The sequence below is a fragment of the Coregonus clupeaformis genome, unplaced genomic scaffold, assembly GCF_020615455.1.
Source record: "Coregonus clupeaformis isolate EN_2021a unplaced genomic scaffold, ASM2061545v1 scaf1139, whole genome shotgun sequence".
NCBI lineage: Eukaryota > Metazoa > Chordata > Actinopteri > Salmoniformes > Salmonidae > Coregonus > Coregonus clupeaformis.
In genome coordinates, this window is record NW_025534593.1 from 120,001 (window position 1) to 135,400 (window position 15,400).

Here is a 15,400-nt window from a genome sequence, read left to right on the forward strand (position 1 = left end):
TTATCATAGCACTAGCTCGCTCTGTTCCCGGCCGGTAGAACATATTTGAATGTACCATGCTTTAGTGAACAAAGCAATCTAGTGTCTTGTTAAAGGAGGTACAGTACACAGTATTTACACTGTATCTTACCTGCCAATGTAAATACTATGGATTTTATGGCCACTTAGAGTAAAATGGAACCATATAATGAAACAGTAAGTGGAATGTTCTATACTTCAGCCATGGTAGCTGGGCAACAGTCTCCTGTTGATAAAGACAGTCAGTCTATCCCAAACTGACCTCTCTCTCTCTCTCTCTCTCTCTCTCTCTCTCTCTCTGCTCTCTCTCGCTCTCTCTCTCTCTCTCTCTCTCTCTCTCGCTCTCTCTCCCCTCTCTCTCTCTCTCTCTCTCTCTCTCTCTCGCTCTCTCGCTCTCTCGCTCTCTCGCTCTCTCGCTCCCTCTCTCCCTCTCTCTCCCCCTCTCTCTCTCTCTCTCTCTCTCTCTCTCTCTCTCTCTCTCTCGCTCTCTCTCGCTCACTGTGAGTATGGGTTAAGGAAAACATTGAATTGTAAAATAAACCCATGACCAATGTTGTATGTTGCTGTATACGGTAAGAACAGATCATAGGGTGGCGCACAATTGGCCCAGCGTCGTCCGGGTTTGGCGGTGTAGGCCGTCATTGTAAATAACAATTTGTTCTTAACTGACTTGCCTAGTTAAATAAAGGTAAAATATATATGTTTTTTTAAATTGTGAAGATACAGTGCCTTGCAAAAGTATTCATCCCCCTTGGCGTTTTTCCTATTTTGTTGCATTACAACCTGTAATTTAAATGGATTTTTATTTGTATTGTAAGCAAGGGGCACCACCAAGCAAGCGGCACCATGAAGACCAAGGAGCTCTCCAAACAGGTCAGGGACAAAGTTGTGGAGAAGTACAGATCAGGGTTGGGTTATGCAAAAATATATCCGAAACTTTGAACATCCCACGGAGCACCATTAAATCCATTATTAGAAAATGGAAAGAATATGGCACCACAACAAACCTGCCAAGAGAGGGCCGCCCACCAAAACTCACGGCCCAGGCAAGGAGGGCATTAATCAGAGAGGCAACAAAGTGACCAAAGATAACCCTGAAGGAGCTGCAAAGCTCCACAGCGGAGATTGGAGTATCTGTCCATAGGACCACTTTAAGCCATACACTCCACAGAGCTGGGCTTTACGGAAGAGTAGCCAGAAAAAAGCCATTGCTTAAAGAAGAAAATAAGCAAACACGTTTGGCGTTCGCCAAAAGGCATATGGGAGACTCCCCAAACATATGGAAGAAGGTACTCTGGTCAGATGAGACTACAATTGAGCTTTTTGGCCATCAAAGAAAACGCTATGTCTGGCGCAAACTCAATACCTCTCATCACCCCGAGAACACCATCCCCACAGTGAAGCATGGTGGTGGCAGCATTATGCAGTGGGGATGTTTTTCATCGGCAGGGACTGGGAAACTTGTCAGAATTGAAGGAATGATGGATGGCGCTAAATACAGGGAAATTCTTGAGGGAAACCTGTTTCAGTCTTCCCGAGATTTGAGACTGGGACAGTGGTTCACCTTCCAGCAGGACAATGACCCTAAGCATACTGCTAAAGCAACACTCGAGTTGTTTAAGGGGAAACATTTAAATGTCTTGGAATGGCCTAGTCAAAGCCCAGACCTCAATCCAATTGAGAATCTGTGGTATGACTTAAAGATTGCTGTACACCAGCGGAACCCATCCAACTTGAAGGAGCTGGAGCAGTTTTTCCTTGAAGAATGGGCAAAAATCCCAGTGGCTAGATGTGCCAAGCTTATAGAGACATACCCCAAGAGACTTGCAGCTGTAATTGCTGCAAAAGGGGGCTCTACAAAGTATTGACTTTGGGGGGTTGAATAGTTATGCATGCTCAAGTTTTCTGTTTTTCTGTCTTATTTCTTGTTTGTTTCACAAGAAAAAATATTTTGCATCTTCAAAGTGGTAGGCCTGTTGTGTAAATCAAATGATACAAAACCTCCAAAAAAATCAATTTTAATTCCAGGTTGTAAGGCAACAAAATAGGAAAAATGCCAAGGGGGGTGAATACTTTCGAAATCCATTGTAATAATGAGTTCTATTGGCTCTGTTTGAGTGGATTGATAGCTAAGGCTTAGAATGGGATATGGGGGATCAGACACCTGAGAATCTAGATTATGTCTGTTCCCCTATGGGCCCTGGTCAATAGTAGTGCACTACCTAGGGAATAGTGTGCCATTTGGGAAGCAGACTCCAATCTAGTCTTGTAAAATAAACTGATGATAAACTGTTGTTGAACTGACTGTCTATGGAGAAGTACAGAAGTGTTTCTAGAAGGAGGGAGGTCATGATAAACTGTTGAACTGACTGTCTATAGAGAAGTACAGAAGTGTTTCTAGAAGGAGGGAGGTTATGATAAACTGTTGAACTGACTGTCTATGGAGAAGTACAGAAGTGTTTCTAGAAGGAGGGAGGTCATGATAAACTGTTGAACTGACTGTCTATAGAGAAGTACAGAAGTGTTTCTAGAAGGAGGGAGGTTATGATAAACTGTTGTTGAACTGACTGTCTATAGAGAAGTACAGAAGTGTTTCTAGAAGGAGGGAGGTCATGATAAACTGTTGTTGAACTGACTGTCTATAGAGAAGTACAGAAGTGTTTCTAGAAGGAGGGAGGTCATGATAAACTGTTGTTGAACTGACTGTCTATAGAGAAGTACAGAAGTGTTTCTAGAAGGAGGGAGGTCATGATAAACTGTTGTTGAACTGACTGTCTATAGAGAAGTACAGAAGTGCCCAGGTGCTGTTTCAATCTTCAGGAATGTCAGTAATTTGAGGGTAGAACTGTAGATAATCAAGTTCTAGGTTCCAGTTCTTTGTTCTGCGTTCCAGTTCTTTGTTCTGCGTTCCAGTTCTTTGTTCCGCCTTTCACCACCCTGCTCTTCCCCCTCAAGCTGTTGTGTCAGGATTAGACCCTAAGCTCTCATGCCATGCCAAGGTGTGTGTATGTGTGTGTGTGTGTGTGTGTGGGCGCTTGCGTCTGTTAAGAGAATATCCCAAGCTCCATGATATTAATAAAGCAATTATACTTCTGTTATTATGTATCTGTTAACTTAATGGTTTTGATATCAGATCACATCTTCAATTATCACTAACTAAAATGCACTTTCATTATCCTAATTAATAATGTTCTTATATAAGTCAGCATTCACACAGCAGAAAATACCATTGTGCTAACTCATAAAAGTACAGCCCTGGGTTCGGTTCACTCAGTTTTGTGCCCTGGGCGATCAGACTCCAAACCTTTCATTAACGTCTTCTAAAAATATTTTCTTCTGGCTCTGGATTAGATTTCTGTTTTCATTTCTCACAACAAACAGAACAGTAGCTTCAGGTAACTCCCCATAAACGCCAAGCCTTGGATTGGCTCCAGCCATATGACGGACGGACCGGTTAGAAACGAAGAGGTGTGTGTACAGGTACCTGGAACTGTGACTGTGGTATCAACCACCACGGCTAGTTGGCACAGTTCAAAGGCCTCTCCTCTCTTCTCTCTTCAGAACTTCCTTGGTGGATTGTTTCATCTTGACATGTTCGTTGGTTTCGCGTCATTCTGCTCGACGGGATGTGATTTTGTGTGGGGGGCCCTGACGTGTGCTAAGCCCCATCCTGACACATCATGAGGACACGCGACAAGGGCTTGGTTACAGCTTGAGAGAAAACACACGTCTGTCTCGTTGAAACCAAGAGACGAGAGGAGAGGAGAGGAGAAAAGAAAGTGATGAGAAAAGACAAGAAGAGGAGAGAAAAGAATGGAAGAGACGAGAGGAGAGATGAGAAGAGGAGAGAAGGGAAGAGAGAAAAGTCAACTTGTCAGGTGCAAGCCCATTCCACATGTCCAGTCCAACAGTTTATAACCAATAGTCCAGTCCAACAGTTTATAACCAATAGTCCAGTCCATCAGTTTATTACCAATAGTCCAATTCAACCGTTTATAACCAATAGTCCAATTCAACAGTTTATTACCAATAGTCCAATTCAACAGTTTATTACCAATAGTCCAATTCAACAGTTTATTACCAATAGTCCAATTCAACAGTTTATAACCAATAGTCAAAATCAACAGCTTATAACCAATAGTCCAGTCCAACAGTTTATTACCAATAGTCCAATTCAACAGTTTATTACCAATAGTCCAATTCAACAGTTTATTACCAATAGTCAAATTCAACAGTGTATTACCAATAGTCCAATTCAACAGTTTATAACCAATAGTCCAGTCCAACAGTTTATAACCAATAGTCCAGTCCATCAGTTTATTAACAATAGTCTAATTCAACGGTTTATAACCAATAGTCCAATTCAACAGTTTATTACCAATAGTCCAATTCAACAGTTTATTACCAATAGTCCAGTCCAACAGTTTATTGCCAATAGTCCAATTCAACAGTTTATTACCAATAGTCCAATTCAACAGTTTATTACCAATAGTCCAGTCCAACAGTTTATAACCAATAGTCCAGTCCAACAGTTTATAACCAATAGTCCAATTCAACAGTTTATTACCAATAGTCCAATTCAACAGTTTATTACCAATAGTCCAGTCCAACAGTTTATAACCAATAGTCCAATTCAACAGTTTATAACCAATAGTCCAGTCCAACAGTTTATAACCAATAGTCCAGTCCATCAGTTTATTACCAAGAGTCCAATTCAACAGTTTATAACCAATAGTCCAATTCAACAGTTTATTACCAATAGTCAAATTCAACAGTTTATTACCAATAGTCCAGTCCAACAGTTTATTACCAATAGTCCAATTCAACACTTTATTACCAATAGTCCAATTCAACAGTTTATTACCAATAGTCCAATTCAACAGTTTATAACCAATAGTCCAATTCAACAGTTTATTACCAATAGTCCAATTCAACAGTTTATTACCAATAGTCCAGTCCAACAATTTATAACCAATAGTCCAATTCAACAGTTTATAACCAATAGTCCAATTCAACAGTTTATAACCAATAGTCCAATTCAACAGTTTATAACCAATAGTCCAATTCAACAGTTTATAACCAATAGTCCAGTCCAACAGTTTATTACCAATAGTCCAGTTCAACAGTTTATTACCAATAGTCCAGTTCAACAGTTTATTACCAATAGTCCAATTCAACAGTTTATTACCAATAGTCCAATTCAACAGTTTATAACCAATAGTCCAATTCAACAGTTTATAACCAATAGTCCAATTCGACAGTTTATAACCAATAGTCCAGTTCAACAGTTTATAACCAATAGTCCAATTCAACAGTTTATTACCAATAGTCCAGTTCAACAGTTTATAACCAATAGTCCAATTCAACAGTTTATTACCAATAGTCCAATTCAACAGTTTATAACCAATAGTCCAATTCAACAGTTTATTACCAATAGTCCAATTCAACAGTTTATAACCAATAGTCCAGTCCAACAGTGTATTACCAATAGTCCAATTCAACAGTTTATTACCAATTGTCCAATTCAACAGTTTATTACCAATAGTCCAGTCCAACAGTTTATAACCAATAGTCCAGTCCATCAGTTTATTACCAATAGTCCAATTCAACAGTTTATAACCAATAGTCAAATTCAACAGTTTATTACCAATAGTCCAGTCCAACAGTTTATTACCAATAGTCCAATTCAACAGTTTATAACCAATAGTCCAGTCCAACAGTTTATAACCAATAGTCCAATTCAACAGTTTATTACCAATAGTCCAATTCGACAGTTTATTACCAATAGTCCAGTCCAATAGTTTATAACCAATAGTCCAGTCCATCAGTTTATTACCAATAGTCCAATTCAACAGTTTATTACCAATAGTCCAATTCAACAGTTTATTACCAATAGTCCAGTCCGACAGTTTATTACCAATAGTCCAATTCAACAGTTTATTACCAATAGTCCAATTCAACAGTTTATTACCAATAGTCCAATTCAACAGTTTATAACCAATAGTCCAGTCCAACAGTTTATAACCAATAGTCCAATTCAACAGTTTATAACCAATAGTCCAGTCCAACAGTTTATAACCAATAGTCCAGTCCATCAGTTTATTACCAAGAGTCCAATTCAACAGTTTATAACCAATAGTCCAATTCAACAGTTTATTACCAATAGTCAAATTCAACAGTTTATTACCAATAGTCCAGTCCAACAGTTTATTACCAATAGTCCAATTCAACAGTTTATTACCAATAGTCCAATTCAACAGTTTATTACCAATAGTCCAATTCAACAGTTTATAACCAATAGTCCAATTCAACAGTTTATTACCAATAGTCCAATTCAACAGTTTATTACCAATAGTCCAGTCCAACAGTTTATAACCAATAGTCCAATTCAACAGTTTATAACCAATAGTCCAATTCAACAGTTTATAACCAATAGTCCAATTCAACAGTTTATAACCAATAGTCCAATTCAACAGTTTATAACCAATAGTCCAGTCCAACAGTTTATTACCAATAGTCCAGTTCAACAGTTTATTACCAATAGTCCAGTTCAACAGTTTATTACCAATAGTCCAATTCAACAGTTTATTACCAATAGTCCAATTCAACAGTTTATAACCAATAGTCCAATTCAACAGTTTATAACCAATAGTCCAATTCAACAGTTTATTACCAATAGTCCAGTTCAACAGTTTATAACCAATAACAATTCAACAGTTTATTACCAATAGTCCAGTTCAACAGTTTATAACCAATAGTCCAATTCAACAGTTTATTACCAATAGTCCAGTTCAACAGTTTATTACCAATAGTCCAATTCAACAGTTTATAACCAATAGTCCAATTCAACAGTTTATAACCAATAGTCCAATTCAACAGTTTATAACCAATAGTCCAATTCAACAGTTTATTACCAATAGTCCAGTTCAACAGTTTATAACCAATAGTCCAATTCAACAGTTTATTACCAATAGTACAGTTCAACAGTTTATTACCAATAGTCCAATTCAACAGTTTATTACCAATAGTCCAGTTCAACAGTTTATTACCAATAGTCCAATTCAACAGTTTATTACCAATAGTCCAATTCAACAGTTTATAACCAATAGTCCAATTCAACAGTTTATTACCAATAGTCCAGTTCAACAGTTTATAACCAATAGTCCAATTCAACAGTTTATTACCAATAGTCCAGTTCAACAGTTTATAACCAATAGTCCAATTCAACAGTTTATTACCAATAGTCCAGTTCAACAGTTTATTACCAATAGTCCAATTCAACAGTTTATAACCAATAGTCCAATTCAACAGTTTATAACCAATAGTCCAATTCAACAGTTTATAACCAATAGTCCAATTCAACAGTTTATTACCAATAGTCCAGTTCAACAGTTTATAACCAATAGTCCAATTCAACAGTTTATTACCAATAGTCCAGTTCAACAGTTTATTACCAATAGTCCAATTCAACAGTTTATTGCCAATAGTCCAATTCAACTGTTTATTACCAATAGTCCAATTCAACAGTTTATTACCAATAGTCCAATTCAACTGTTTATTACTAATAGTGCAGACAGTTCAACAGTTCAACTAGTTAACCACCAGCCTCGTCCCAGAGAGCAGAAACAGACTGGCTAGTTTATCATCAGCTCTCCCTCTTTTTAGACCCTCTTTCTTAGTTCAGACAATAAACCAGCTCTCCCTCTTTCTAGACCCTCTTTCTGAGTTTAGACAGTTCTACACCAACTCTCCTTCTTTTTAGACACCTTACACGATCATCTTTTCAAACCTCTGATCCAAAGGAACATAAAGAAGGAAATACGTTTTACAGAGGGTAAGAAACATGGTTTAAGTTTTACACAGGTCCTGAGAACCATAAAGAAGAAGAAGAGAAGGGTCAGAAACATGGCAGGATCACCCCATTCCACACCTGTGCTTGATCAGGATGTCCGGTGTTATTATAAACCAGATCTGGGTGATCAGGCTGTCCGGTGTTATTATAAACCAGATCTGGGTGATCAGGCTGTCCGGGTGTTATTATAAACCAGATCTGGGTGATCAGGCTGTCCGGTGTTATTATAAACCAGATCTGGGTGATCAGGCTGTCCGGGTGTTATTACAAACCAGATCTGGGCGATCAGGCTGTCCGGTGTTATTACAAACCAGATCTGGGTGATCAGGCTGTCCGGTGTTATTACAAACCAGATCTGGGTGATCAGGCTGTCCGGTGTTATTACAAACCAGATCTGGGTGATCAGGCTGTCCGGTGTTATTACAAACCAGATCTGGGTGATCAGGCTGTCCGGTGTTATTACAAACCAGATCTGGGCGATCAGGCTGTCCGGTGTTATTACAAACCAGATCTGGGCGATCAGGCTGTCCGGTGTTATTACAAACCAGATCTGGGCGATCAGGCTGTCCGGTGTTATTACAAACCAGATCTGGGCGATCAGGCTGTCCGGTGTTATTATAAACCAGATCTGGGTGATCAGGCTGTCCGGTGTTATTATAAACCAGATCTGGGTGATCAGGCTGTCCGGTGTTATTATAAACCAGATCTGGGCGATCAGGCTGTCCGGTGTTATTACAAACCAGATCTGGGCGATCAGGCTGTCCGGTGTTATTATAAACCAGATCTGGGCGATCAGGCTGTCCGGTGTTATTATAAACCAGATCTGGGTGATCAGGCTGTCCGGGTGTTATTATAAACCAGATCTGGGCGATCAGGCTGTCCGGTGTTATTACAAACCAGATCTGGGTGATCAGGCTGTCCGGTGTTATTACAAACCAGATCTGGGTGATCAGGCTGTCCGGTGTTATTATAAACCAGATCTGGGCGATCAGGCTGTCCGGTGTTATTATAAACCAGATCTGGGTGATCAGGCTGTCCGGTGTTATTATAAACCAGATCTGGGTGATCAGGCTGTCCGGTGTTATTATAAACCAGATCTGGGTGATCAGGCTGTCCAGTGTTATTACAAACCAGATCTGGGCGATCAGGCTGTCCGGTGTTATTATAAGCCAGATCTGGGTGATCAGGCTGTCCGGTGTTATTATAAACCAGATCTGGGCGATCAGGCTGTCCGGTGTTATTATAAACCAGATCTGGGTGATCAGGCTGTCCGGTGTTATTACAAACCAGATCTGGGTGATCAGGCTGTCCGGTGTTATTATAAACCAGATCTGGGTGATCAGGCTGTCCGGTGTTATTATAAACCAGATCTGGGCGATCAGGCTGTCCGGTGTTATTATAAACCAGATCTGGGTGTTCTCTGTTTCGGCATTCTTTACATGAGTCTGATTTACAGTACGAATAACATTATACTGTAGCAGGCTAGACTAGCCTAACCCTAGCTGAAGGGGGGCAGAGATAAACATTGAGCGTAGCAGCCTTATACCCCATCAAATGAGCTGGGGGATAGAGAGGTTTCCTATCATATACATCATCAGCCGAGGTCAAAGGTAAAGAAAACAGCGGTAGATGCCTTAAAATCATGCAGTCAAAGTATTGATCTACCATAAGGGCTCTGGTCAGAATTAGTGCACAGAGAACAGGATGGGTGGTAATGTAATCTGAGCAGCAGTCCAGATGGATGTAACATCCTGATGTCATGGTAACCTTGGCTGGCTAGGTCAGTCCACTCTTCAGCTCCTAATTAAAGACCTCTGCTAAGCTAGAGTTGATAGCTGCTGCCGGGAGGGAAACAACTCTCTCAATCTGATGCAGTTGAACAAGATAGAGGAACCCACACAAAAAAACACAGCACCCTATTCCCTATATAGTGCACTACTTTTGACCAGGGCCCATAGGGCTCTGATAGACCCTGGTTAAAAGTAGTGCGCTATATAGGGAATAGGGTGCCGTTTGAGATGCAGGCTGTGTCAGCTGAACTGAACCCGGTTGTAATTCTAGAACTAAATAATTGCTCAAAGTCTGCTGAACTGTGGTTTGGTGAACGGTCACACTTAGAACTGGGGATATTTGAAGTGGTCCTCTGTAGCTCAGCTGGTACAGCATGGCGTTTGTAACGTCAGGGTAGTGGGTTCGATCCCCGGGACCACCCATACCTAAAAATGTATGCGCACATTACTGTAAGTCGCTTTGGATGAAAGCGTCTGCTAAATGGCATATTATTATTATAAGTGAAGAACCACTCTGTTCAGGTTGTGTGTGTGTGAAGAATAGCACGTTTCAGGTTGTGACCCCTGTATCCCTCTGCCCCCAATCACCCACATAGTTTGGTGTGTACCTGTAATCTCCTAACGATGGGTTAGCGGTCTATGTTCTTCTGGCATTAGATGGAAGGCGTCATTCAAAGCTTTTCTTTCCAGCAGGTTTTCGCTTCGAACCCACCTTAGTAATGACAATCCTGATCCCCTTTCATGGTAGAGGAGACTGAAGAGAGTGACTGGGATGTTTCATGGTGGAGGAGACTGAAGAGAGTGACTGGGATGTTTCATGGTAGAGGAGAATGAAGAGAGTGACTGGGATGTTTCATGGTAGAGGAGACTGAAGAGAGTGACTGGGATGTTTCATGGTAGAGGAGACTGAAGAGAGTGACTGGGATGTTTCATGGTGGAGGAGACTGAAGAGAGTGACTGGGATGTTTCATGGTAGAGGAGACTGAAGAGAGTGACTGGGGTGTTTCATGGTAGAGGAGACTGAAGAGAGTGACTGGGATGTTTCATGGTAGAGGAGACTGAAGAGAGTGACTGGGATGTTTCATGGTATAGGAGACTGAAGAGAGTGACTGGGATGTTTCATGGTAGAGGAGACTGAAGAGAGTGACTGGGATGTTTCATGGTAGAGGAGAGTGAAGAGAGTGACTGGGACTGAGGAGAGGAGAGGACTGAGGGGAGGAGAGGACTGAGGGGAGGAGAGGACTGAGGGGAGGAGAGGACTGAGGGGAGGAGAGGACTGAGGGGAGGAGAGGAGAAGACTGAGGAGAGAAGACTGAGGAGAGAGGGGAGGAGAGGACTGAGGAGAGGAGAGGAGTTTAATGCTTTCTCTTGGAACCACGTTAGTAATTGCAACCCTCATTCCTTTGCTTGGCATTCTTACAACGCTGGTGGTGGCGCATAACTCTTTCTCAGCTTTGACTTTGCTTTACCTATATCATGTTGAACTGAGTTGCACATTAGATGGAGACAATTCAGTTTTATTTGTCAAAGAGAGAAAATAAACAGAAATCCCCAAAACGGCTGATATTATTTGTGGTGTTTGAGAACGAGATAACTCATTTCCTATTGAACATCCTGGAGGAATTTGAATTAAGTTGCACTTTAGATGGGGGCAATCATACCGTGTATTTGTCAAGGAGCCCCATGTAGCTCAGTTGGTAGAGCATGGCGCTTGCAACGCCAGGGTTGTGGGTTCGATTCCCACAGGGGGCCAGTATGAAAAATATATATATGTATGCGCTCACAAACTGTAAGTTGCTCTGGATAAGAGCGTCTGCTAAATGACTAAAATGTAAAATGAGAGGAAAGAAACTGAAATCTCAGGAACATTATTTGTCCTTGGTCTGCTGTTAGAACAGATTGGTTGCACAGTGCCCTCTGTTGGTTAAATTGGGAACTATCTGGCTGGCATTGAGAGCTGCAATGCATCATCCAATCCTCCAACCAACTAGTCCCATGTTATTTACAGGAGAACACTCCTCCTTGCCCAGCGATGTGATCACACTGCCTTCAGCCTATGGTGATGATATATCCGCATAATATGACACTGCTTCTCACAGCAGGAAAATAATCCCTGCGGCAACAAGAAATGTGAATTATTATTTGGATTATAATAAATTGACATTTTTGGAGGGGTTGATAAAAAAATGTCTTTAGGGCAAATCAAGTCTTAAATTGAAAGTGGAAATTACAAACTTTAGAAGCCTTTTTAAACCTTGAATACAGTCCAATTCTCTGTGACAACAGAGTGATTACATGAAGATAGCAGGTCTGAACAGAACCATCAGAAGAATCCTGGGGGATGTTTGTGTGATGTTTAGCTGACTGTCAAGGCCTCAAGTAACACTTCTCTTCAGTTCACTGCCATCTAGTGGCCAGACATGGAATAGCCCTGACATCTCCTCAAGGTCAATATTTTTTTTATTTTTTTATTTTTATTTCACCTTTATTTAACCAGGTAAACCAGTTGAGAACAAGTTCTCATTTACAACTGCGACCTGGCCAAGATAAAGCAAAGCAGTGCGATAAAAACAACAACACAGAGTTACATATGGGGTAAAACAAAACAAAGTCAAAAATACAACAGAAATACATATAATATACAGTGTGTGCAAATTTAGCAAGTTATGTAGGTAAGGCAATAAAATAGGCTATAGTGCAAAATAATTACAATTAGTATTAACACTGGAATGATAGATGTGCAAGAGATGATGTGCAAATAGAGATACTGGGGTAATCATGTTATAATATAATCATGTTGATCTCTGAATTAGCTACTCATTAAAGTGAGTCCAGGTTTACTCACACGTATCTGCATGATTGATTCCATACAATTCGTCTGATAAATGCAATTCACCAGACAATTGTCAAAGACTCCAGCCACCCTAGTAATAGACTGTTCTCTCTGCTACCGCACGGCAAGCGGTACCGGAGTGCCAAGTCTAGGTCCAAAAGGCTTCTCAACAGCTTCTACCCCCAAGCCATAAGACTCCTGAACAGCTAATCATGGCTACCCGGACTATTTGCACTGCTCCCCCCACCCCCACCCCCCACCAGTAAAAATATTTTAAAGTACAACTAAAGTAGTTTTTTGGGGTATCTGTACTTTACTATTTATATTTTTGACTACTTTTACTTCACTACATTCCTAAAGAAAATGATGTACTCTTTACTCCATACATTTTCCCTGACACCCAAAAGTACTTGTTACATTTTGAAATGCTTAGCAGGACATGAAAATGGTCTAATTCACACACTTATCAAGAGAACATCCCTGGTCATCCCTACTGCCTCTGATCTGGCGGACTCACTAAGCACATGCTTGGTTTGTAAATGATATCTTAGTGTTGGAGCGTGCCCCTGGCTATCCGTAAATAAATAAAAAAACAATAAAATGAGGCTGGTTTGCTTAACATTATAATTTTTTACAATAATTTATACTTTTGATACTTAAAGGAGATATCCCTATTTTCCTCCCAGGTCGTGGAAGCTTGGCGTATCACAACAACAGTTCGGCTGGTTTCAAACAACTCTCCCCCCCTCCCCACCACTGCCCCTTTTCTCAACAAGCCTAGAGTCACCCCCCGTCGTTTGCATGCTCTCTCCCTTTCATTCTAAAAGGTGTGGATTTCTTTACATTAGGCATAGCTAGCTAGCTAGCCATTCCATACAGCTACAGCAGAAGACCACTGGACACACAGAATGTTGAGTGATGAGGTGAAATTTAACGTTAAAACTCAGAAAAGTATTTTGTATTGTAACACCATGTGGCAATGTTGTGCAATTTGTCTAGTTTGCGTGATGTGTTCTGTCGGTTTCCCTTGCTAGCCTCGCTAACGTTTGTTAAAGCAAAGCTACGGCTAGGTGCAACCGTTGTTTTGTAACAGCCGATGTACAGTATGTAAGAAAGTATTTCACATAGCAGGACGTCCAACATCTAGCTAATGACATTCATTGTATGCACAGGTTGCGTTGGACAATGTTGATGATGATGGCAGTCCGACTAACAGGGCAAGAGGCAGGGCTAGAGGGTGAGCCAGGGGCAGAGGACAGACAGGCAGAGGCAGGGCTAGAGGGAGAGCCAGGGGGCAGAGGACAGAGAGGTAGAGGCAGGGCTAGAGGGGCGAGCCAGGGGCAGAGGACAGAGAGCAGAGGCAGGGCTAGAGGGAGAGCCAGGGGCAGAGGACAGAGAGGTAGAGGCAGGGCTAGAGGGAGAGCCAGGGGGGCAGAGGACAGAGAGGTAGAGGCAGGGCTAGAGGGAGAGCCAGGGGCAGAGGCAGGGCTAGAGGGAGAGCCAGGGGCAGAGGACAGACAGGTAGAGGCAGGGCTAGAGGGAGAGCCAGGGGCAGAGGCAGGGCTAGAGGGAGAGCCAGGGGCAGAGGACAGACAGGACGAGGCTTGGCTAGAGGGAGAGCCAGGGGCAGAGGACAGACAGGTAGAGGCAGGGCTAGAGGGAGAGCCAGGGGCAGAGGCAGGGCTAGAGGGAGAGCCAGGGGCAGAGGACAGAGAGGTAGAGGCAGGGCTAGAGGGAGAGCCAGGGGCAGAGGACAGACAGGCAGAGGCAGGGCTAGAGGGAGAGCCAGGGGCAGAGGACAGACAGGTAGAGGCAGGGCTAGAGGGAGAGCCAGGGGCAGAGGCAGGGCTAGAGGGAGAGCCAGGGGCAGAGGACAGACAGGTAGAGGCAGGGCTAGAGGGAGAGCCAGGGGCAGAGGCAGGGCTAGAGGGAGAGCCAGGGGCAGAGGACAGACAGGTAGAGGCAGGGCTAGAGGGAGAGCCAGGGGCAGAGGCAGGGCTAGAGGGAGAGCCAGGGGCAGAGGACAGACAGGTAGAGGCAGGGCTAGAGGGAGAGCCAGGGGCAGAGGCAGGGCTAGAGGGAGAGCCAGGGGCAGAGGACAGACAGGACGAGGCTTGGCTAGAGGGAGAGCCAGGGGCAGAGGACAGACAGGCAGAGGCAGGGCTAGAGGGAGAGCCAGGGGCAGAGGCAGGGCTAGAGGGAGAGCCAGGGGCAGAGGACAGACAGGTAGAGGCAGGGCTAGAGGGAGAGCCGGGGGCAGAGGACAGACAGGACGAGGCAGGGCTAGAGGGAGAGCCAGGGGCAGAGGACAGACAGGCAGAGGCAGGGCTAGAGGGAGAGCCAGGGGCAGAGGACAGACAGGCAGAGGCAGGGGTAGAGGGAGAGCCAGGGGCAGAGGACAGACAGGTAGAGGCAGGGCTAGAGGGAGAGCCAGGGGCAGAGGACAGACAGGTAGAGGCAGGGCTAGAGGGAGAGCCAGGGGCAGAGGACAGACAGGCAGAGGCAGGGGTAGAGGGAGAGCCAGGGGCAGAGGACAGAGAGCAGAGGCAGGGCTAGAGGGAGAGCCAGGGGGCAGAGGACAGACAGGCAGAGGCAGGGCTAGAGGGCGAGCCAGGGGCAGAGGACAGACAGGCAGAGGCAGGGCTAGAGGGAGAGCCAGGGGCAGAGGACAGACAGGCAGAGGCAGGGCTAGAGGGAGAGCCAGGGGCAGAGGACAGACAGGCAGAGGCAGGGCTAGAGGGAGAGCCAGGGGCAGAGGACAGAGAGCAGAGGCAGGGCTAGAGGGAGAGCCAGGGGCAGAGGCAGGGCTAGAGGGAGAGCCAGGGGCAGAGGACAGACAGGTAGAGGCAGGGCTAGAGGGAGAGCCAGGGGCAGAGGCAGGGCTAGAGGGAGAGCCAGGGGCAGAGG